This window comes from Peromyscus californicus, unplaced genomic scaffold (assembly GCF_007827085.1).
Source record: "Peromyscus californicus insignis strain IS unplaced genomic scaffold, ASM782708v3 Scaffold_15__1_contigs__length_86483966, whole genome shotgun sequence".
NCBI lineage: Eukaryota > Metazoa > Chordata > Mammalia > Rodentia > Cricetidae > Peromyscus > Peromyscus californicus.
Window position 1 is genome coordinate 68,377,160 of NW_026294447.1, and position 21,726 is coordinate 68,398,885.

The window sequence follows — 21,726 nt, forward strand, 5'->3', positions numbered from 1 at the left end:
ATGAAACCTAGTCAAAAGAAAGGAAGGGAGGGAGGGAGGGAGGGAGGGAGAAAAGGAAAGGAAAGGAGAAAAGAAAAGGAAAGGAAAGAAAAGAAAAGAAAAGAAGTCTAGAGACGGGTCAGTGGTTAAAAGCACCAGCTGCTTTCCCAGAAGACCCAGGCTCAATCTCCAAAGCCGACATGGTGGCTCACAACCACCTCTAACTCCAGTCCCCAAGGATCCAACTCCTTCTGGCCTCTGTGGACACTAAGCAGGTATAGGCTCCAAGACATTCACACAGACAAAGCACCTGTACACATAAAGTAGGATTTTTAAAGAAAAAAAGGATGGAGAGAGGGAAAAGGAGGAAGGAGGGAGGAAGGGAAAAGAAAAGGGCAGGAAGGAACTAGGTTCATCTGGGCATGGGAGCAAGCATCCCAGCACACAGGAGACGCATGAGGATGGAGATCTTGAGTCCGAGGCCAGCCTGAGTCTCTGGTAGGACTCTGACTCCGAACAAAACAAAGAAAATGGAGTCTGATGCTGGCTGCTCAGGTTGGAAACCTAGTCTGTCCCCCCTCCTCCTCACCGCCCCCCCCCCGTTCCCCCTCCCCACCTCCCGCCCCCCTACGGCTCACATTCTGCATCAGAAAATTGGGGACGTGAATAAGTAGCTGCCTGGGCTGTTGGGAACGTGAAATGAGGTGGTGCCTGTGAGATTCGTAGCAAGAGTAAACAGCCTGTTAAATTTTTATTGACATTGTGATTACCACTACTCTCCCTTCGTTATTCTAGACTCTTCTGTGGGGCTGGTATTTGAAAATTTAAACAAAACAGGTGTCTAGCTGAAGGCTGGCGACAGGGAGATCTGGCTCGGAGATTGTCTTACGATTTGGGAGTTTCTTTGTCAGCTCCGAGACAGCTCCCCACGTAAGATGATGAGTGTGATTAATCGCAATCAGCTCCTCTCCCCTTAATGAAGGAAGCTGGATGTCACCCTGAGGCTTCTGTGCAAGCTGATGCGGTTACCCACTGCGTCCACGTGATGTCGCTGTCGACGCTTGGATTCCCGCAGCCACATCAGGTTATACTGGGTCACTGGAATTTACCCCCAGACTCCCAGGTAGAGCTGCAATGTTGGTGGGCAGCTGGGGATTCTTCAGCCACACCCTTTGAAACCTGTTTTCCACACTACACTGTGTGTAGGGGCAGAGGGGTGGGAGTGGGGAGAAGTGACTTGGCCAAGGTGACCTGGTAATTGGACACAGAACTGGAAGAGTGCCATGGTCTGCTACCTCCCAACTAAGGGTACCTCCCACTATGGGTAACATCCGTGTGTAAGAAGCCTTGGGATGACACAAGGTCTTTCCGGGTGGCCAGACCCGACACATGGAGGGATTTGATTTAAAAGTGAGGCCAGGGTGACACGAAGACCCCAGTTTCTTTCCGTGAATCCTAGGTTTTCAGGGCCAAGGCAGGTCTCCTAGCTCCTAGCTGCCTCTTAGATGGACGGTGGGAATGATGGACTCCGTGGCTCATCAGGAAACGTGCAAGATTTCAGGACATCTTTCCTTCCCCCAGAAAGATCCAGCCTTGATCTGTTCCCCAAGAGTCTGTCTTCTGGGGTCCCCAGGCAGTGCACTCCTGGGAAAGAGACGACTCTATGAGCCAGTTTCTCTCTTGGGGATGATCACAGTCAGGTGCCCCAGAGTCTACCTCCTCGAACCAATGGTTTCTCTACCTGAGTCGCTCCCCTATACATTGGGAAGGTGTACTAAGAGGCAAGAGTGAACCAAGACAGGTCCCAGCCACACCCCAATAGATGCTCAGGAATCTAGGTGCTCACAAGAATCAGTTCCCATCTTTCCCGGACCTTCCTTGAAGCCTTCCAGAAGGGAGCAGCATGGCTGTGCCCTAAGGCATCTCACACAGCAGAGAGGGGCGGGCACCTACGATTACAATTCTGTCACTCTTTACCTTACCACAATGATGCCAATTTTCACTCCAGCAGTGGAGAGGGGGTCCCACACCCTACCATGTGTCCCTGGGCTCCAGGTTGGCACCAGCAAGTCTACCACAGAGTAGGTCAGAGCTCCTTGCCCTCTGAGGCCAGCATCACAAACAATAAGGTAGAAAGCCTACCTTTCCCTGCCAAGTACGCATGGCATGGCTTGGCAGAGGAGAGAGGGAAGGAAGTGTGGAGGGAGGGAAGAAGGCCTCAGGAGGCCACAGCCTCCTCTCCATCCACTAGTCAGCAGGGGGCTTCTGGGAGAGCAGGTCCCTCCCTTAACCCAGCTGTCTAAGTGACAGAGAGAAGAGGGTAATATCCAACAATGTTGTAATGATTGACACATATATGCAGATTTTTTTTGAGAACGGTTGGGTTGGGGATGAGCACAGGAAAAAAGTACAACCAGTCTGGAGTTGATTTATTTTTATTGCTCTTTAAAAATCATGCAAATAATTGATATTCATTGAAAAAAACAGGAAACACAGATGAGCCAAGAGAAAACAACGAAAATCATCTGTTAACACCTTGGCAGAATCCGTTCTCACGAAGCATCTTTTTGTTTCATTAATAAAATGGTGTCTTGCTGTTCTACAGCCTGATTGCCTCGGCTGTTTTTCCTTTGTGTGTGTGTTCCAGTACAGAGGGAGGAGAGAGGTCAGCCTCACTTACCACCCTCAGGAATGCCAGCCACCTTGACTGTTTTTGAGGCGAGGTCTCTCACAGGGACCTGGAGCTCACCAATTAAACTAGGCTGGCTGATCAGCGAGCCCTAGGGATCCAGCTGTGTCCGGGTCCGAGCACTGGGATCACACGTGTACAAGGCCACCCCAGGCCCCTCACGGGAGGGCGGGGTGTCTGCTAGGGAAGAAGCAGGTGTTCGTGTTTGTACAACAAACACGTCACCACAGGAGTTGTGTGGTGTCACTCACTAGTCAGCCCTGATCTGTGTTTTATTTTAAGATTTATTTTTGGGGTGCTGCAGAGATGGCTCAGCAGTTAAGAGCACGCCTCTTTCAGAGGACCTGGGTTCTATTCCCAGCACCCATAAGACAGCTCCCAACTGTCTTGTAACTCCAGTTCCAGACAATCTGGTACCCTCACACAGACATACAGGCAAAACACCAATGCACATTAAATGAAAATAAATAAATCTTAAAAAAAAAAAAAAAAAGATTTATTTTTGGCCTGGCAGTGGTGAGGCACACCTTTTATCCCAGCACTCCGGAGGCAGAGGCAGGCAGATCTCTGTGAGTTGAAGGCCAGCCTGGTCTACAGAGCGAGTTTCAGGACAGTCAAGACTACACAGAGAAAGCCTGTCTCAAAAAACAAGACAAAAAAGATTTATTTTTATTTTACGTGTTTGAGTGTTTTGCTTGCATCTCTGTGTAGGCCTGATGTCCACAAAAGCCAGAAGAAGGCATCAGATACCCTGGAACTGGAGTTACATATGGTTGAGAGCCTCCATGTAGGTGCTAGGAACTGAACCCAGGTCCTCTGCAGGAGCAGACAGGGCTCTTAACCACTGACTCATCTCTCCAGCCCTAACCTGCTCTATTTTTGATGGGATAAGATACAGGACATCTTTTCAGGACAGCAGATAAATATGCTTTGTATCTATTGGTATGATTGGTACCATGGCATTCTTGACTGACAGCTAATAATTCACACCAATCAGCCAGACAGGGTGGCTTATGCTTGTAGTCCCAGCTACCAGGGAGAAAGGTTACTTGAACCCAGGAAACCAGGTCAACACAGAAATGTCTCCTGTTGGTTGTGGGTCCTTTTGTTTTGTTTTTTCTGAGATAGGGTCTATGGGAACTGGAGCGATGGCTCAGCCATTCGGAAAACTTGCTGCTCTTCAGAGGACTCAGGGGTTTTTTGTTTGTTTTTTCCAGACAGGGTTTCTCTGTGTAACAGTCCTAGTTGCCCTGGAACTTGCTCTGTAGACCAGGCTGGCCTGGAACTCAGAGATCCACCTGCCTCTGCCTCCCAAGTGCTGGGATTAAAGGCTTGAACCACACCCTGTTACGGTCGAAGGACTCAGACTTGATTCCCACATGACAGCCCGTAACTGTCTGTAACTCTAAGTCCAGGAGATGCTATACCTTCTTCAGGCTTCCAGGGGCACCAGGCATGCACGTAGTGCACAGAGGTATACACACAGAGGCAAAACATCCATACACATTAAAAAATAAAATGCATTCAAATATCTTTTAAAGGAGATAAGGTCTCATAGCTCAGGCTGGCCTTGAACTCATGCGTAGCTGAGAATGAACTTGACCTGATCCTCTTCCCTTCACCTCTTTAGTGCCAAGATCACGGGTGTTCATTACTATGCCCCATTTATGCCCTGCTGAGGATCGAACCCAGAGCTTTCTTGCATGCTAGGCAAGTACTCTATCAGATAAACTACATCCCCAGCACTGAAAGGCCCTGTCTTAATAAAAACAATCATTCAGCTGGGCATGGTGGCTCACGCCTTTAATCCCAGCAGTCGGGAGGCAGAGACAGGCGGATCTCTGTGAGTTCGAGGCCAGCCTGGGCTACAGAGTGAGTTCCAGGACAGCCAGATCTACATAGAGAAACCTTGTCTCAAAAAACCAAATAAATAAATATAATCATTCACCCCATGAGTCTCTGCTCCGTAGTGGAGATACCTGAGCACCTGTACCAGGGCTTAGGAGAGACATCAGACTGTGGGGACCTGATTTTAGTCTCCCTTCATCCACTGGACTCTTGTACCAGGAGGAGAGCTGTTCCAGTATAAAGACAGAGGATCCCAAGAGACCAAATCTGAGTTCCCCTTGGCCTCAGAGGCAGGGTACAGACTGGCAGGGCTGGGGGGGGGGGGCACAGGGCAAAGCCACACTGAAGGGTGAGGCAGGCTTTCCTAGAGCAGGCTTACCTGGACATCCTGCTGGCTGAGGGCTGGTCACCGGAGAGAAATGGCTCCATTCAGTGATGGGGCTCTGGGATCAGATAGCATGCTGGTTTTGTCACCTACCAGCTGGGACAACTGAACAAATGACCCAGCCTCATAGTCTATGTGTAAAACTAATGAGAGCCACTAATCATGCTGGCGTCAGCGTAACGATTCGAGGAGAGAATCTGGAGATGATGAAGCACGCGGACGGCGGCTGCCTTGGCACTCAGGTGATGGGCCGTGTTACCAGGCCTCTTCTCATACCCATGACTTTCCGCTTTTCGTTCTTTCTTTCCCCTTTCTGGATTTCGACTCCCTCCTCCCGTTCTCCCTTGGTGGGCCATTATGGAGGATGCGAGAGACTGTGGCCGGCAGCCGCCCCGTGCTATATGGACGGCAGGAAGCCCCTCTGCAACTGGAGCTTATCATTTCCCAGAAGAAAAACACCCGTTCCACCCGGCCCCGGAGAAGCAGGCTCTGCCTGAGGGCTGCCGTGTCCTTAGCCTGAGCAGGCAGGCCGAGTGCCTGAATGTTCTGGAAGGCCAGGGAAGACGGGGATTCACCTGAACAGCAGCCGGGCACCTGTGTTTGTGTAGGGGAGGAAATGGGCTGTGCCCAGCCGGGAGGAGCCACTGGCCTGGGAGTTTGCTAGCCCCTGGCTGCAAAGACAGCCTGGACCCTGGGCCAGGCCTTACCCTAGTAGCCAGACCTGCTCATGAGGAGTGAGGCAGAGAGACTAACTACCCTTGTGGCCGGTGGGCTGGAGGTGGAGAGCGAGGGTGAGGTTGTAAGTGCCTGTGTTCTTTTAACTTCTCCAGAAAGGTCACCATGGGGTGGGGGTGGGGGTGGGGTGGGGGCCCATTACCAGCCATCTTGAGCTGAGGATGAGATTTTTCTCATACAGTTTTATCTGCTCCCTAGATGGCCTCCAGTGTGCGAACCACTCACACTCTGAGGTCTTTCCAATCGATTTCCTGGAAACGGCTGCCCAGCCAGCAGTCACGTGGGAGACGTGTGCGCTCCTGGGACTTGTACGGCTGAGGTCGAGGAGGCAGGGGAGCCCTACGCCACCCTCCCACATCGTGGCAGTGTCCCCCAAGAAGAAGTGTGTGTCCATTTCTGCCGCCCGCCCCCCACCCCCCCACCCCCACCCCGCTTCAACAGAGGAAGCAATGCCCGAAAAACTAGTCGCATGCAGAAAGGCCCAGGCACCATTGCTTCCTGCGGGACTGTCTGCGTGGTTAACAATGGGAGACACCTCAACTGTCCATCAGGCAGGGCTGCCACATTCTGAGAGTGGGCGGTGGCCCCGGGAAGCGGGTAGACATGCCCGATTTTACTACAAAAGCTGCCTCATGCTCCCCGAGTGAGGGCGGAGGAGGAGGAGGAGAAGCTACTGAACCAGCTGTCAATGCTATAGCCACACTCGGACTATGATGCAGGGAGCTAGGAAAAAAAAAAAAATCAAGCAAGGATACTTCCCCCGAGAGGAAGTCCAGCGTGGACTGTTCCAAGCAAACAACTGCTGAGCAATTTGGGCAGCCATTTGTGCGAAATCACCGCAGAACCAAGATCTTGACCTCACACCTAGGTGTGCGTGTGCGTGTTATATATGTAAGCACCTGTAAAGTCTGACGTGGTTCACAGACACGTAAGGCGATTGTTGGGAACAATGGTGACATTGGTCAGAAACAGGAATGAAAGGAACTGCTGCTGCTGCTGCTGCTGCTGCTGCTGCTGCTGCTGCTGCTGCTTCTCGTCATTTATTTGCTTGTTTATTTTGGAACAGACCTCACTCTGTAGCATAGGCTGGCCTCGGAAATTCATAGCGATCCTCCTGCCCCAGATTCCTAGGTACTGGGACTACAGGTTCGAGCCACCAGCTTACTCTTTTCTCTCTACATTTATGTTCCCCAAACAAAGAGCTGGGAAAGAAAGCCGGAGCACCGCCTCTTCTGTTTGTTCTGTGTCTTGCCTGATCGCTTCTTGGAAGACACCCCTCTCCCAAGTCCACCCGCTTCCACTAGGCAAGGAGAAATCATGGGTGAGACGGCTGGAGGTCACCTGAATTAACATCAAAAGGCCACTGCCACACTGGAGGGGCCCATGCTGGACTTCTGCACCAAGTCCAATAGTGCCTGTGAAGAGGCGGCCCTCACAGAGGGGGAGCATTTCATTGGGGGCTTGCAGGAGGCATGGGTGAGGGGCCCCCAAAAGTGGGAGTATAGTGATATAATGACATCAAATTCAGATGCCTTTTCTGCCCCCACCCCACCCCACTCCACCCCACCCCACCCCACCCCCACTGATCCCCAGAAGGGTGGGAAAGTGTAAGAACAGTTTTCTTCCTGCCTCCGTGTTGGCGGCCGGCCCACTGCCAGGCCTAAGCTCAAGCCAGCACTCTGGCCTCTGGCTGGAGCCAAATCTGCCTCTAATGGAGTCAGGGCACAACGGTCCCCAGTGCTAGGCCAAGACCCCTAAGCTATTCATCTTGCCTGGCACTGCATTCCTTAGCCCGTCCTGCTGGGCTGGGCTGGCACAGGACCTTCTGTCCTCCAGGGTTCTCTGCTCTCAAAGAGGGGCCCTCTGTCCTGGAGACCCATGTGGCTGCCAGGGCTGTGACGAGTCCGGTTTCAATTTCCAAGGAGTCTTTGCTTCCTCTTTCCTTGTTCTAGAAGGAAGAACAGGGAAGAGGGACAAGACACACGGGTCACAGGCCTGTTCTGCGCCAAGAGTGCAGCTAGGTTCTGGGGACACTAGCTCATTCACGGCCGATGCCTATGTCACCCTCTAGATGAGGTCATAAACAGGGCGAGAAGGCCGCACAGCCAACAAATACACTGATCTGTACTCAGGCCTGTCCGCTGCAGGGTCAACGTGCGTCACTATACCCTGTGGCGGTCTCCCGGTCCGCAGGTTTCAGAGCAGCCTGTGGGAGAGGGGTCCTGCCCCAGGCAGGGCAAAGAAAGCAAGCCAGGGAGAATCCAGGCTCCAGGAGCTCCTGAGGAAGGGAGCCTGTTACCCTGGCTGTCTTGAGGCTCGTCCTGCCCCTTGACATCCATGTTCTTTCTTCAGTGCTGACCAAATACCAGATGACGCTCTTCTCCGAGCTGGATAAGAGAAAACCAAGTTCATATGCCGGTAGGGATGGTGGTGGATAAGGGGAGTAATGGGGCCAGGGCTTTTCAAAGGCTCCATTTTTGTCTTTGTTTGTTTATTACGTACACAGCGCTCTGTCTGCATGTACGCCTGCAGGCCAGAAGAGGGCACCAGAGCTCATTACAAGTGGTTGTGAGCCACCATGTGGTTGCTGGGAATTGAACTCAGGACCTCTGGAAGAGCAGCCAGTGCTCTTAACCTCTGAGCCACCTCTCCAAACCCTCCATTTTCTCTCCTTTACCTGTCCCTGACATCTGCGTCCTGTGATAGTCACTGTCCCATTTTCCTTCAGGTCCTTCCTTCAGCATCCTATAGAAAGTCCGGTACAGAGCCAGGGCAGCTGGGCAGAAGAAGAAAGGATACCCTGAGAAGCATCCATGCAACGGATGACACACTGAACCCCTGGCAAGGGCAGAGTGTGTTTCAAAGCAGCTGTCAGCAAAGCCAGGGTGAATTCCCAAGCCAGTTCGTTTTCTTTCTTCCTGTGAGGCACCCCTTTAAAAAAAGCAGTCAAGTAGAATGCTTGCCTAGCATGCACACAGCCCTGGATTCAATCCTGAGCACCGGAAACAAACAAACAAACAAACAAAAACAAAGACCACGAAAACAAACCAACAAACAAAAAATAGGTGTGGTGGAGCACGCCTGTAATCCCAGAAGTCAGAGGCAGGAGGGTCAGAATTTAGAGGTCAGAGGTATATCCTAGTGGTAAAGTATTTTGACTGCCTAAATTCAAGCTCATCCATGAATCCAGGCCAGCCAGTGATACAAAATTTAAAAAAAAAAAATCTGGGTGGTGGTAGCACACGCCTTTAATCCCAGTACTTGGGAGGCAGAGCCAGGAGGATCTCTGTTAGTTTGAGGCCAGCATGGTCTACAGAGCATGTTCTAGGACAGCCAGAGGTACACAGAGAAACCCTGTCTCCAAAAACCAAAAATAAACGAATAGCAATAATAACGACAAGAATAATAATAACAAGACACTCAGAACCATCACACTTGGCCCTCAGAACACTTCTCTGGAACATCCATCTGTGCCTGTGTCACTACCATATCTTGGTGTGCTGTGGTGCCGTCCACATCCTGGACAGAATGGCAGGAGGAGGGATCTGAAAACCAGTTGCCTCGGGAGCTGATACACACCAAGGGGCCTCGTGCAGTGTCTAGCCATAGTATGCACCCCATAAACGCCACTGGACTTGGGGCCTGGAGGCTGTTTGGCCGTCACCAACCCTGGCTCATTTCTAGGCCAACAATTTTAGGAGGCAGGGGTGGCCACGCCCCGTCGGAACTGTTGAGCCTGGAGACAGCGGCCAGCCTCTCCCCGCAAGCTTCTAGGAGCACGATGGCTCTTCTCTGCAGGATGTTGCCTGCTTTCCGCTTCAAATGGTCTGTTACAGTCACATCCGTTTCAGGGCTGTCTCCAGAGGAGGGGAGAGGCCACCTCCAGAGACCCTGTGCCCAGCAACTAATCTCTACCGGAGAGCCAACTGGCTCCTCAAATCCTCCGCAAACCGTAGAGGACAAGGGAAGGGTTGTCTTTGGAGTCCTTTTCTGGGCACTAGGGAGGAAACGTCCCCAGCAACAGGATTCATGGTCTAAACTGGTGCTTTCTGGAAACCAAAGCACTGTGGGGACCTCTAAGCCTTAGAGGTCTGTCTACCGCTTACCCACCTCAGTCCTGACGATTCAACTCAGTGACTCGCTGCTCCTCCAGGGTCCCCTCTGGCCAAGCTTCTGGTTGAAGGATGACTTTGGGCCTAACTGCTTCCCACACCTACAGGCCAGTCCCCTTCCGGGCCATCTCAGGCCGCTCTGCCCTCACACACCTGCAGGCTTGTGGTAGAGGGGATGTGCCCCAAGCGGGGACCAGGGAAGCCGAGGGAAAAAAATCCAGCCGCAAGGGTCTCCAGAGGACCACTGTCCTTCTGCCTTTCTTCAGGCTCTTCCTGTTCCCCTCTCCCCCGAAGAGTGCTGGCCCTGCACCAAACCCAGGGCGAAGCTGGAGTCAACAGGCCAAGGCACAACCCTGTGTTCTCAGCAGGTCAGGGGTGGAGCCTGAGGGTTTGTGTGTCTTCTCTGATGTGATGCAGGGTCTCATGGAACATCCCCATCTGGCCTGGGATTCTAGATCCTCCTGCCTCCACCTCCGGAATACTTGGGGTAACAAGTATTTGACGCCACACCCGCTGGGGAGCCTGACTTACTAAACAAATTCGCTTTTGCTGTTTCTCTTGCGGACACCGTGGCCACCGCCCCCACTGTCTAGGCACCAAGACTGCACTGTGAGGAATACCAGTCTCTGCTGTGTGTCATTTCTTCAAGGACGCCTCCTGGACCCCTGAGAAGAAACGAGGAACCCACCCATACCCATCTTCATGGGAACTGGTTCTACATTGTTCATCGACGACGACGACTCTGTGGAATCCGCGTCCACCTCCCCTTGAGTCTGTGGTCCCTTTCATTTACTGGTACCTCCCTGGTGCCTTTTATGTGCCTGGCATACAGTAGGTACTCAACAAATAGTTGCTATATGAACCCATGAAGGACTTGTAAAAATATTCAGAGGCTTTGTTGTGTTCAGGAGACCAGGCGGTGGGAGGCGGCAATGGCTCAGTGTCCTTGGGTTAGTGACAGGTATGTGCCCTTGGGTTGGGTCCTAAACTTCCCGGTGTGAGCATACCTGTAAACTCAGAGTCATATCCGTGAATAATCTGTAAGGTTACATAAGAACCAAATGAGCTAATCTGTCTAGACTGCTTATGTTTGCCTGCCACACGCCGAACACCATTTAAGGTGATGTCACTGTTATCCAAGTGCCCGGCAGTGAGTCTCCTCTCACTTTAATCAGACTCTGTTCAGAAATTAGTTTCTAGAGAATTCCCTTTGGATCTGGGAGGGAAGTCTGAAGTGGCAAGAGAAGTGGCCCAGAATTTATGCCAGGGGATGGATGATGGTGGACAAGGGGCACTGGGGTGAGGGGCATCTGGGTAAGGTGCGAGGTGCCACAGCTCTGGCTGCGACATCTGAGTGGATCTGGTGCCTCTGGCCTGTCCTCACTGCCACCAGCCAAGGCTCAGAGCTGACTCACTGCCAGCCGGGGAGGTGATTAGCATGCAGGGCAGGTACCATGAGGAAAGCTGTCTCCACGCAACCGGTTCTCGATGTGTTCCTCTGATTAATGTGGCAGAGAGAACACTGCAGCTTTTTTTTTTTTTTTTTCCCCTGAATGGTTGCCACGTGGAGCCCAGAGCTATTAACATTGCTTCTCCGGCTTGCCGTGACCCTGCTGACCACCCTAAGTAGATAAAAAAGAACATGGCTGAGGCAGCTGTGAGGCTCAGAGGCCCTCCTTGGTGGCTTGGGAGCCACAGAAGCCTTTCATGCAGAAGGTTTCTGAGCAGCCCCACCCTTCCAACCTCTCCCATTCCCAGAAAGCATCCCTTAAAGTTCTGCTTTGGAATCTGCTGCCTCCTGGGGATGAGAAGGAGGGCGGAAACCATTCTGGTTCTCGGGGGTGGGGTCCAGGTGGGGCTCCTGGGCAGTAGGAGAGTCCTGCATGAAGGAACAATAGGGCGGAGAAATGGGGGTCGCCTAGGGCAGGAGGCGGGAGCCAGAGCTAGGAGGGGACTGATGATCAGAGCAAGGACTCATAGAGCAAGGAGGTGGGGTCCCAGAAGACATGGACCTTATGGGGCAGGGGGGGGAGGGCAACAAGTGGCTTGTGAGCTAGGTAGGGCCTGTTAGGAATCCAACCTGGATTGGTCAGGTAGCAGGTGCCAGAATCCAAATCCACGGCCAGAGGCTGTGGCACTGAGTTATCTCTGCATATTCCTGCACGTGGTCACTCCCCACCCTGGGAGCACAAATGTATAGTAGTCTATAGCACAAAAGCCGGGGTTGCTCAGGGAACCTGAGACAGCCAGCACCTCCTCTGCAGTTTTGTTCTGGGCTGTGACACATGTCGCCACACTATTATAGACTATTGTTTGAGGAACCGCTCTCCCCGCCCCCCACCCCCACCCCCAGTGCTACTGTCCTTCTCCAGGTCTCCATTTCCCATTCCTGATCTCGAGTGGGGGACGGAGGGTCAGACTTGCTTGGAAGAACATGACCATGGGGACAGTTTCGGATCTCAGACACTAAGGTCTCGCCAGCCCCATGTCCCCACCCATGATGCATCCGTCAGCTCCCCCAACCGGGCTATCAGCACCCTGCCTGGGAGCAGGGTCTTCCATCCTGCTCTACAGTCTCTCCTAGCCGGGGAGCAGCTCTCTGAAATCTGCCTGGGCTGGGAAGGGATGAGCAATAGCGCTAATTGTGGAGCCGGCAGGAGAAGCTGGGAGGAGGCAGCTGAGAGAGAAATCATCTCGTGTGATGCACCAATTACTGATCAGCTGGGATATAATTGTGGGGCTGCCATGGCGGCTGCTGGAGGTACCAGGCCTCCCTCTCATTAATCAACGGTAATCCAGAATTACGACCTTTAATGATCTGCAGAGGCACTTATGCACACATGCACACATGCTCTCCCATGGACACAAGTAATTGATAATCAACCATGTAATTGGAGGCAATAATTCTGTCCGGGCCAGATGACAGGCTCCACCCTGCCAGCAGAACAGAGCCCAAATCACAGCCGACCCCTGCCACTGGTGGCAGTTTTGGGGGGGAGGAAGGATGCCCCATTTCTTTAGCAGGCTTCCTCCGATCTTCTCAAGGCAGTAGTAAGAGTATGGCAATTTTTTTTTTTTGCCTTCTGTTATTATAGCTCCATATTTTTTAAAATTTGCACATAACTATGTATAGCACATAAAATTCAAAATACCATTGCAAGATCCCCAGAACCCACCTAAAGCCAGACCTGTAATTTGTAAGCCTAGTGCGACTGACAATAGGAAGCGGAGCCCAGAGACTCTCCTGCAGCACTTACCTCACAGGCCAGCTACCCTGGCCATGGGGTGCACATCAAGTGTGTGTGTGTGTGTGTGTGTGTGTGTGTGTGTGTGTGTGTGTGTGTGTCACAAAGGGAGAGAGACAGACAGACAGAAAGACAGACAGAGAGGAATAAATAAAGAGATAGATAAGATGGCTGTTTCACACCGCAGACAGGCATGGTGATTCAGCAAGTCTGGAATTTCAGCGCTCAGGAGGCAGAGTCAAGTAGATCTCTGGATCCCTAGATATCTGAACTTAATTAAACTGGGTACATAATTTTTTTTCCCGCGAGTGTCCAGATCTCATCTCCTCAGGTTTACTCCATGGGCATCTGTGGGACCCCCAACCTGCCCCTATTTTCTCCTTGTACAGCTACTTCAAATGTTCCCTCTTGGATGGAGGGGGATGCTCACAGGACTCAAAAGTACAAGCACTCAACAGAAAGTCCCAGGATCTCTAAGGTCCCCTCCCTGAGGGTACAGTAAACAAGTGCTGGGTGGGGGAAGAGGACTGTTCATCAGCCCAGCTGCTTACAAGCTGTATGGGGGGGGGGGGCTTCCAGAGACATGCTTCCATGAATCCTTGCCCATGCTCCAGTGGGTCTCTTGGTGATACAACTGCCCAGAGTCACCCTGTAAGGGACCTAACCAATTCCCGGTTCATCAAGCTAGACTTGGCCTGAATTATTTCTTTGGTCTGTCCTCAGTGCCACAGTTGAGGTGAACAGGATGTATTACGCATCTCCCCAGGAAAAAGCATACAACATCCTTTTTTTTTTTTGAGACAGGGTTTCTCTGTGTAGCTTTGGAGCCTGTCCTAGAACTCACTCCGTAGCCCAGGCTGGCCTCGAACTCACAGAGATCCGCCTGCCTCTGCCTCCAGAGTGCTGGGATTAAAGGCGAGCCCGGCAGCATGCAACATCTTTATTGTGGGAATCATCTCTTGCTCCAGGTGCCTCCGGTTCTGACTTGCAAAGGAATCACCAGGCCTTTGCTGAAATACAGACTCTGGGTCAGGAGGCAGAGGTAGAAGCCTGCCTTCCTCCAGGCATCGCCAGGTGACAGTGAGAGATGGTGGCGGAGGGATCTGGTCCTTCCTGCGTTAGGAAGGTTTCCCACTGTCCAAGGCCTAAGCTTATGTAGACTGCAACATGAGAATGACCTATTTATAGGGCTCTTGCTCTGGGACAGGCTGGGTCCAGTGTGGGATCTGCCAGCTGCGAGGGGCAGTCTCCAAGAAGCTGGCAACATGACTGTGAGGTTCCTGTAGGTTTCAGAGAACAAGACCCTGCTCAGGGCAATTCAGGTGATGGGAATACAGGAAGTCAGGGAACAGCTGTGCTTGCCTTCAAGGAGAAAGGACAAATATGTGTAAGGCCACTGTGCAGCAAGGCACGGGGCAGGATGGGTCAGTGGGTAGGAAGGCCAGTCAAGTCAAAACACGGCATGGGCCTTGTGGTGGGGAGCCTTGTAGGCTTCGGCCAGACTAAGGCCGGGGAGAGGACATTTGAGAAAGGCTGGCAATGATCAAGAACAAAAACAAAAAACAAACAGACAAAAAGGTAAACTCCATTTTCCCAGTTCTCACATCTGGGCTGAACCCCTGGCTTGCTTTTACTGGTAGAAGAGGTGTAAATGACACTGAACCAGCCCTAGGGAGCCAGAATCAGGGAAGAAATGCATCTGGACACATCTGTCCTAACAGTCCCACACTGACCACATGTAAGGAGGCATGCAGGAGGCCTGGGGTGTCAGGCCTACAAGGGCACCTTCCCACCTCTTTCCTCCCACTCCAGCTACCCGCTAAGGCCATGTGGAGCAGAGGAATGCCCAGCTGAGCCCTGCCCAAATTCCATCACCCATGAGATCATGAGAAATAACAAGTTTCTCTCTCTCTCTCTCTGTGTGTGTGTGTGTGTGTGTGTGTGTGTGTGTGTGTGTGTGTGTGTGTGTGGTGCTGGATAGTTTTTTGTCAACTTGACACAAGGTAAAGTCATCTGAGAGGAGAGAACCTCAACTTAGAAAGTGCCTCCATAAGATCCAGGTGTATGGGGCTGGTTAAGAGCACTGGCTCTTGAGGAGGACCAAGGTTCGATTCCCAGCAACCACATGGTGGCTCACAACCACCTGTAATTCCAGTTCCAGGGGCTACAATGCCTTCTTCTGACCTCCACAGGTTCCAGACACATAGGTGACAAACAGATATACATGCACACAAAACATTCATACACAAAAATAAAGATATTAAAAAAAAATGATCCAGCTGTAGACCAGGTGGTAATGGTGCACACCCTTAATCTCAGCACTCAGGAGGCAGAGGTACTTGGATCTCTGAGTTCGAGGCCAGCCTGGTCTACAGAGTGAGTTCCAGGACAGCCAGGGCTACACAGAGAAACCCTGTCTCAAAAAACCAAAAAAAAAAAAAAAAAAAAAAGAAAGGAAGGAAGGAGGGGAGAGAGAGAGAGACAGAGAGAGAGAGAAGAAAAGAAAAGAAACAGAAATAAAGAAAAGCAGGCTGAGCAAACCATGAGGAGCATGTAAGCAGCACCCTCCGTGGCCTCTGCATCCGCTCCTGCCTCCAGGTTCCTGCTCTGTTTGAGTTCCTGCCTTGACTCCCTTCAGTGATGGACTACAATGTGGAAGTGTAGGCCACATACAACACTTTCCTATTCAAATTGATTTTTGGTCATGGTGTTTCATCACAGCAACTGAAACCCTAAGACGGAGTGAGACAGAGTCTTACTGTGCAGCTCTAGGTGTCCTGGAACTCACTATCAGTGTCTTAAACTTGTAACATTTGAAGTCCATCTTTATGTGGTGAGAGAGGAAGCCCTCTAGCTCTCACCTCTAGTTTGTTTGTTTGTTTGGTTTGGTTTTTTTTTTTTAACAGTTTTTGAAACGGGATCTCATGTAGCCCAGCCTGGCCTCAGACTCTGGGTAGCCAAGGATGACCCTGAACTCCTGATCCTCTTGTCCCACTTCCTAAGTACTAGGATTACAAGTATGTGCTACTCTACCTGGTTTTTCAAACCCAGGGCTTTGGACATGCTAGGCAGGCACTCTACCAACTAAATCACATCCTCAGGCCCACTTCTCTCCATTTTGATACCCATTGGCAAGACTACTGTTGACATCAGGACTAGGGCTTCTGGTTGAGTGAGATCTGGTTGAATGCCCTCTCGGCAAGGCCTCCAACTTGACTTATGTTTTTTGTTACTTTACATTTATTTATGGTGTGTGATGTATCTGTGAGTGCATGCACATACATCATAGTATGTATGTGACGGTCAGAGGACAAGTTGGCGGAATCAGTTCTCATCTTCCGCTGGGGGGGGGGTGTCACAGAAACCAAACTCAGGCTTTCAGGTCTGACGACAATCACCTTTATCCACTGAGCATCTCATCAGCTCTGTACCTTGCTCTTACTTAGGCTGAGAAGCTCTGATCATTAGCCAAGAAGTACCCAGGTTTTCGGGGAAGTTTAAAAACAAAACAAAACAAAATAATTCCTTTTTTTTTAGATTTATTTATCTTATGTATATGAGTGTTCTATCGACTTTATACCAGAAGAGATCAGATCCCATTCTAGATGGTTGTAAGCCACCATGTGGCTGCTGAGAGTTGAACTCAGGACCTCTGGAAGAGCATCCAGTGCTCTTAACCACTGAGCCATCTCTCAAGCACCTGAACATTTCGTTCTTATTTTCATGTATATGCCACATGTGGACAGGTGCTCTAAGAGGCCAGAAAAGGTTCCTGGAGCTAAAGTTCCAAGTACTCGGGAGGTACAGACAGGAAGAACCGAAGTTCAGAGTCATCTAGAGCTACATAGGGAGTTTGAGGCCAGCCTGGGCTACATGAGACTGTTCTAAAAAAGGAAAGGAAAGGGGGAAAAAGAGGGGACTGGAGATGTGGGTCAGTGCTGAAGACTGCTTGCTGCTCTTCCAGACGACCTGAGTTTGGTTCCCAGCACACGCTTCAGGTGGCTCACAACCATCTGCAAGTCCAGATCCAGGGCACCTATTCTGGCCTCTGCGAGCACCTGTGCACACACATAAATTTGAAATGATAACACATGAAATAATAATTAAAAAAATCACTTCAAATGTCTGATGCTGGGTCTCTGTTCACAGCTGTATTCTGGGCAGTTTCTGTCCAGTGAATGAGAGTTCAGTCTCCTAGTGACTCCAGAACTACCTGGTTCCAAAAATCGAGTACTACCTGACTCCCGAGTTGTATTCCTCTCAAAGCCTCAGGCGGCTGAAGATGCTGAGCGTTCTATGGATGCTGGTGGATGCTCTGCACCCATTTACCCCACCGCAAACGAACAGATGGGACTTTCGCTCCCAGCCAGCAGGGGGCGCGCACGCATCGTGTTCTAGATAACCCCCACCTCCTTAGGAAGGGCCAAACCGTGGGGACCCATTATGTTCAGAGAGGTTCAGTCCAGACAGTAGACCCTGCTCAAGGTACTTGAATCCCGTTATCTCACGGAACATCAGAGATACTGGTATTATGGATTTTATAGTGATGATACTACATACTTGCTTTATAATACCTACCTGGGGCCCTACCCTGATGCCTCGCCTTTCTCTACCCAGGAGACCTGGGCCAGGGTTCTGGCTGAGAACCACGATTCTCAGAGGACCGGCTCCTGCCCAGTCATGCCCTGGCAGTTCCTGCACCCTCTGGGTTTGTCACCGTCCCCAAACTTCTCAGGTGTTACCTTGGGCAGGCCTGCCAGGTTCCCACCCACCTGGGGCTCCCGAGGGCACATCCTGCTGGAGTTAATTCCAGCCACCTGGTACACATTAGAGGTGTGTCCTGGGTGCTGGGGAAGTGAAGGTCGGCCTCTGGCTGTCCTGGAACTTGCTCTGTGTGGACCAGACTGGCTTCGAACTCACAGAGATCCACCTGCCTCTGCCTCCCGAGTGCTGGGATTAACAGTTTGCTCCATCATCGGCCTGCCTGCCCGTAATTACCTCTTAGCTTTCCTATTCTCTTCCTGTTAACTGCCTCATCCCCAGCTGAGCTTGGACACCAGAGCTCAAGGAGAGGACTGGCGTGCTAGACACCAAGATTGGAACAGCCGTGCCTCGGTTTCCCCTGTAGTCTAGATCAGAGATTTGTGGCACTGTTGCCCCACACTCAAAGGCAACCGACTCCCCCTCCCACTTCTTTTCTTGATATTTGGGCTTTTGGGGGGTGAAAGAGGTTTAAAGACCATTCTGAGGCCCTTTCTACCGATCTTGCTCTTCGTCGCTATCTCGCCCCCAGTGCCTAACAAGAGTATTGCATCTCTAATGAAATAGTGTTAGCGCTTGGTGGGAAGGATTGAGTGTCTCTGTAGCTGTGGGAAACCCACCCAACAGGAACCTGGGACAGGCTTCTACGGTGTCATGGTCATCCTCAGCGCTCCCCTCCTCCAGGTTCCCTCCTGGCTCGTGCATTGGGTGAGCCACCCTCTCCCATTGGGTGCTTTGGTTCCACGGCATCCTCTAAGAGGTGCCCATCCCCCGTGGCTACGAGACTGTGCAGACATGGACCAGCCACAGCTGAAGATGCTGAGCTCCCAGAACTCAGAAGTAGAGACTGTGGAGCTGGCATGGTCGTGGTCAGCCAGGCAAAAGTCGAGCTGCTGCTGGACACAGAGCACCCCTCCACCCCCCCCCCACACATCCCTCCCCAGCCCCCCGAAGCAGGCCTCCTAAGCCAGCAGTGGTTTGCAGGACTCTCTGCTTCTCCTGGTACAGCTCGTACAGCTGGGTCAGCTTCCAAATGCCACCTTCTGCTGGAACAATACATCATATTCCCCCTTCATCCTGTGGCAGGCCTCCCATGGCCCAGGGTGATCAGGGACCACCCAGTTTCGAAAGTGGGGCACCAGCAATTAATTAGAAAGGCTGTTTAACTAAGGCTAGGGTTAAAACAAACAAAAAAACGCACAAAAAGGAGACTAATTTTCTCAGCCCCACCGAGCTCCACAGGGAGGGTTTGAACCTAATGTTTCCTGCTTTGGTCTTTCCGAAGCACCAAAGTCATCCTGCACTTGGCACCTCTGAGCTGCTTCAACTCTGTCTTGCCATCTGTCATGCTCATTGGTCACTCGGCATGGTCAGCCATGCATTCAGAGACTGCTTCACTTGGTCCTCAGGTCTGTCTGTTAGGAGGCTCTGACCGACGGTCATTGCAATGTTGGTGTGCGGGCCTGAGATGGGGAGGGGCGCCGTCATGAACCCATAAAGGAACTGATGATCTTGGGAGGTAGACCAGGAGTAAGTCTAGCCCAGGACAGCGTAATCCAGGCAGCAGGGACTAAGGTTCTTTCCGTATTTCCTTCCGCTTCATCCTGTTCCTTGGGTTGGCTTTCATTCTCTGAGTAGCTGCCTTCCTCACTGCAAGATGTCTGGTGTGGTACCAGCTGTTAGGTCTCAAACAAACCAGGGGACAAGTCTCCCTCTCAGTACCTGTGGCTCCTCTCAGCCCTTCTCACCCCACCCCGACTCTAAACCTCACCAGTCCAGGGGCAGGGCTCTGGTTCCCTTCCCCAGCTTCTCTTTCCTATATAAGCGTAAACACAGCCAAACACAGCCATCTGGCTGAAGTGCTCTCTTGATGGCCTCTTGGTCCTCAGCTCCCCACCCTCTTTTCTCTCTGGCTGACACTCCCACTCCCCTCCTCTCAGGGCTCAGTCTGGACCCTTCAGTCTCTCCCTCGTGTCTACAATGAAACCTTCTCTTCAACCGTCCCTAGGAGTGGTCATGGCCTCACTGCATTCACCCGTCTCCAACTGAAGGACAGCTGTACCTCTCCTGTTTCTGTTTGGTTTTGGTTTGAGACAGGGTTTTTTTTATTGTTTGGTTGGTTGGTTTTGGAGACAGGATTTCTCTGTGTAGCAGCCCCGGCTGCCCTGGAACTCATTTTGTAGACTAAGCTACCCTTGGAACTCAGAGATCCGCCTCCCAAGTGCTGGGTTGAGACAGGATTTTACGTAGCTCAGGCTGGCTTTGAACTCCATGATGATTTTGATCTTCCTGGTCATCTTGAATCTACCTCTGAGAATATCAGCATGCCTGGTTTACACAGCCCTGGGGACCAAAGGTAGAGTCCATCATGACCAGTAGGTTCAGGCAGCAGTTGGAGGCAGCTGATCACAGTGTCTCTGCAGTCAGGAAGCAGAGAATCCAATAAATGCTTCCTAGAAATTAAACCTTCCTAGAAATACTCTCTCAGACACATCCAGAGATACATTTCCATGGTGATTCTAAATCTATCAAGCTGACATGAATATTAGCTATACTAACCAGAGTGACTCAGTGACCAACTGAGTCTGCCACATGGGGAGTTATTGTTATAACCATGGACAGACAGGAAACTGAAAACTAAGAAAAATTAGTGATGTAAAGGCGGAGCAAGAGGCTATGTTGGGGTCTGAACCAAGAACCAGATCTTTCTTTTTCTTTTCCTTTTCTTTTGTTTCTTTTTTGGTGACAAGGTTTCTTTGTGTAGCTCTGGCTGTTCTGGAGCTAGCTCTGTAGATCAGGCTGAACTCGAACTCAGAGATCCTCCTGACTCTGCCTCTCAAGTGCCAGGATCAGAAGGCGTGCGCCACCACAGAAGCAACTCTTTCTATTGTACTTTTTTTTTTAATTGTTGAGTAAAATGTGCCAAAATTTTGCTGAGACAAAGGAGGGTATAAATAATACATATATCATTTTACTGAAAATAAAAGTCTATTATAAAAGCTCACATTTATAAACAGTATGTGGTGGTATACATCTGTAAGCCCAGCAATTTGGGAAGTAGAAGCAGGAGGATCAGAAGTTCAAAGTTATCCTTGGCCTTATAGCAAGTCTGAGGCCAGTATGGGACACAGGAGACTCTGAAAACTGAAAATTACCTTCTGGCTTGGTGTGGTAGTGCATCCCCCCCACCCCATCCCACCCCACCCCCATCACACAGGGTTTCTCTGCATAGCTCTGACTGTCCTGGAACTTACTCTGTAGACCAGGCTGGCCTTGAACCAGGAGAGCTGCCTACCTCTGCCTCCCAAGTGCTGGAGCTAAAGGTGTGGGCCAGCCACCATTGCCGGGTGGTGTGTGCCTTTAATCCCAGAACTCAGCAAAGGCAGGAGGATCTCTGTGAGTGAAGCCAGCCTGGTCTACACAGCAAGTTCTAGGAGAGCCAGGACTACATAAACCCTGTCTCAGGAGAGAAGGGGGGGGGGACACGACACTACCTTTTGATTCATTTATTTGCATAGTGTGTTCTGAGGGCCTTTTAGGTGGACGTGGTGATGGACTGGCATGCCCTAGCCTTGAACTTCAATGAGTCCCCAGTGAGGGAATCTCTTTGTTTTGTATGTGGATTGTCACTGAAGCACAAAGCCAGGAAAGGCTGGAAATCAGTTTCCCAAAAAGGCTAAACAGCTGAGTTGTGAAGGATGTTTAGAAGTCTGCTCAAAGAAGTCGAAGAGGAAAACATCCTTCCAGGCAGAGAGAAGCCACGGAAAGACAAGGGGCATGAAAGTTTACAATGTACTCACAAGGAACAAAGGAATGTAATATAGTCAGAAAGGAGTGAGGTCGGTTGGTCTGGGGGAGGAGGAGGGAAGCGGCAAAGGGAAGCAGATGGTATCCCAGAAGCCCTGTGTTCCAGGCTAAGGACTTGGTCTCCATCCTGCAGAGCACCTGGGAGACTGCTGAACAGCAAAGCGG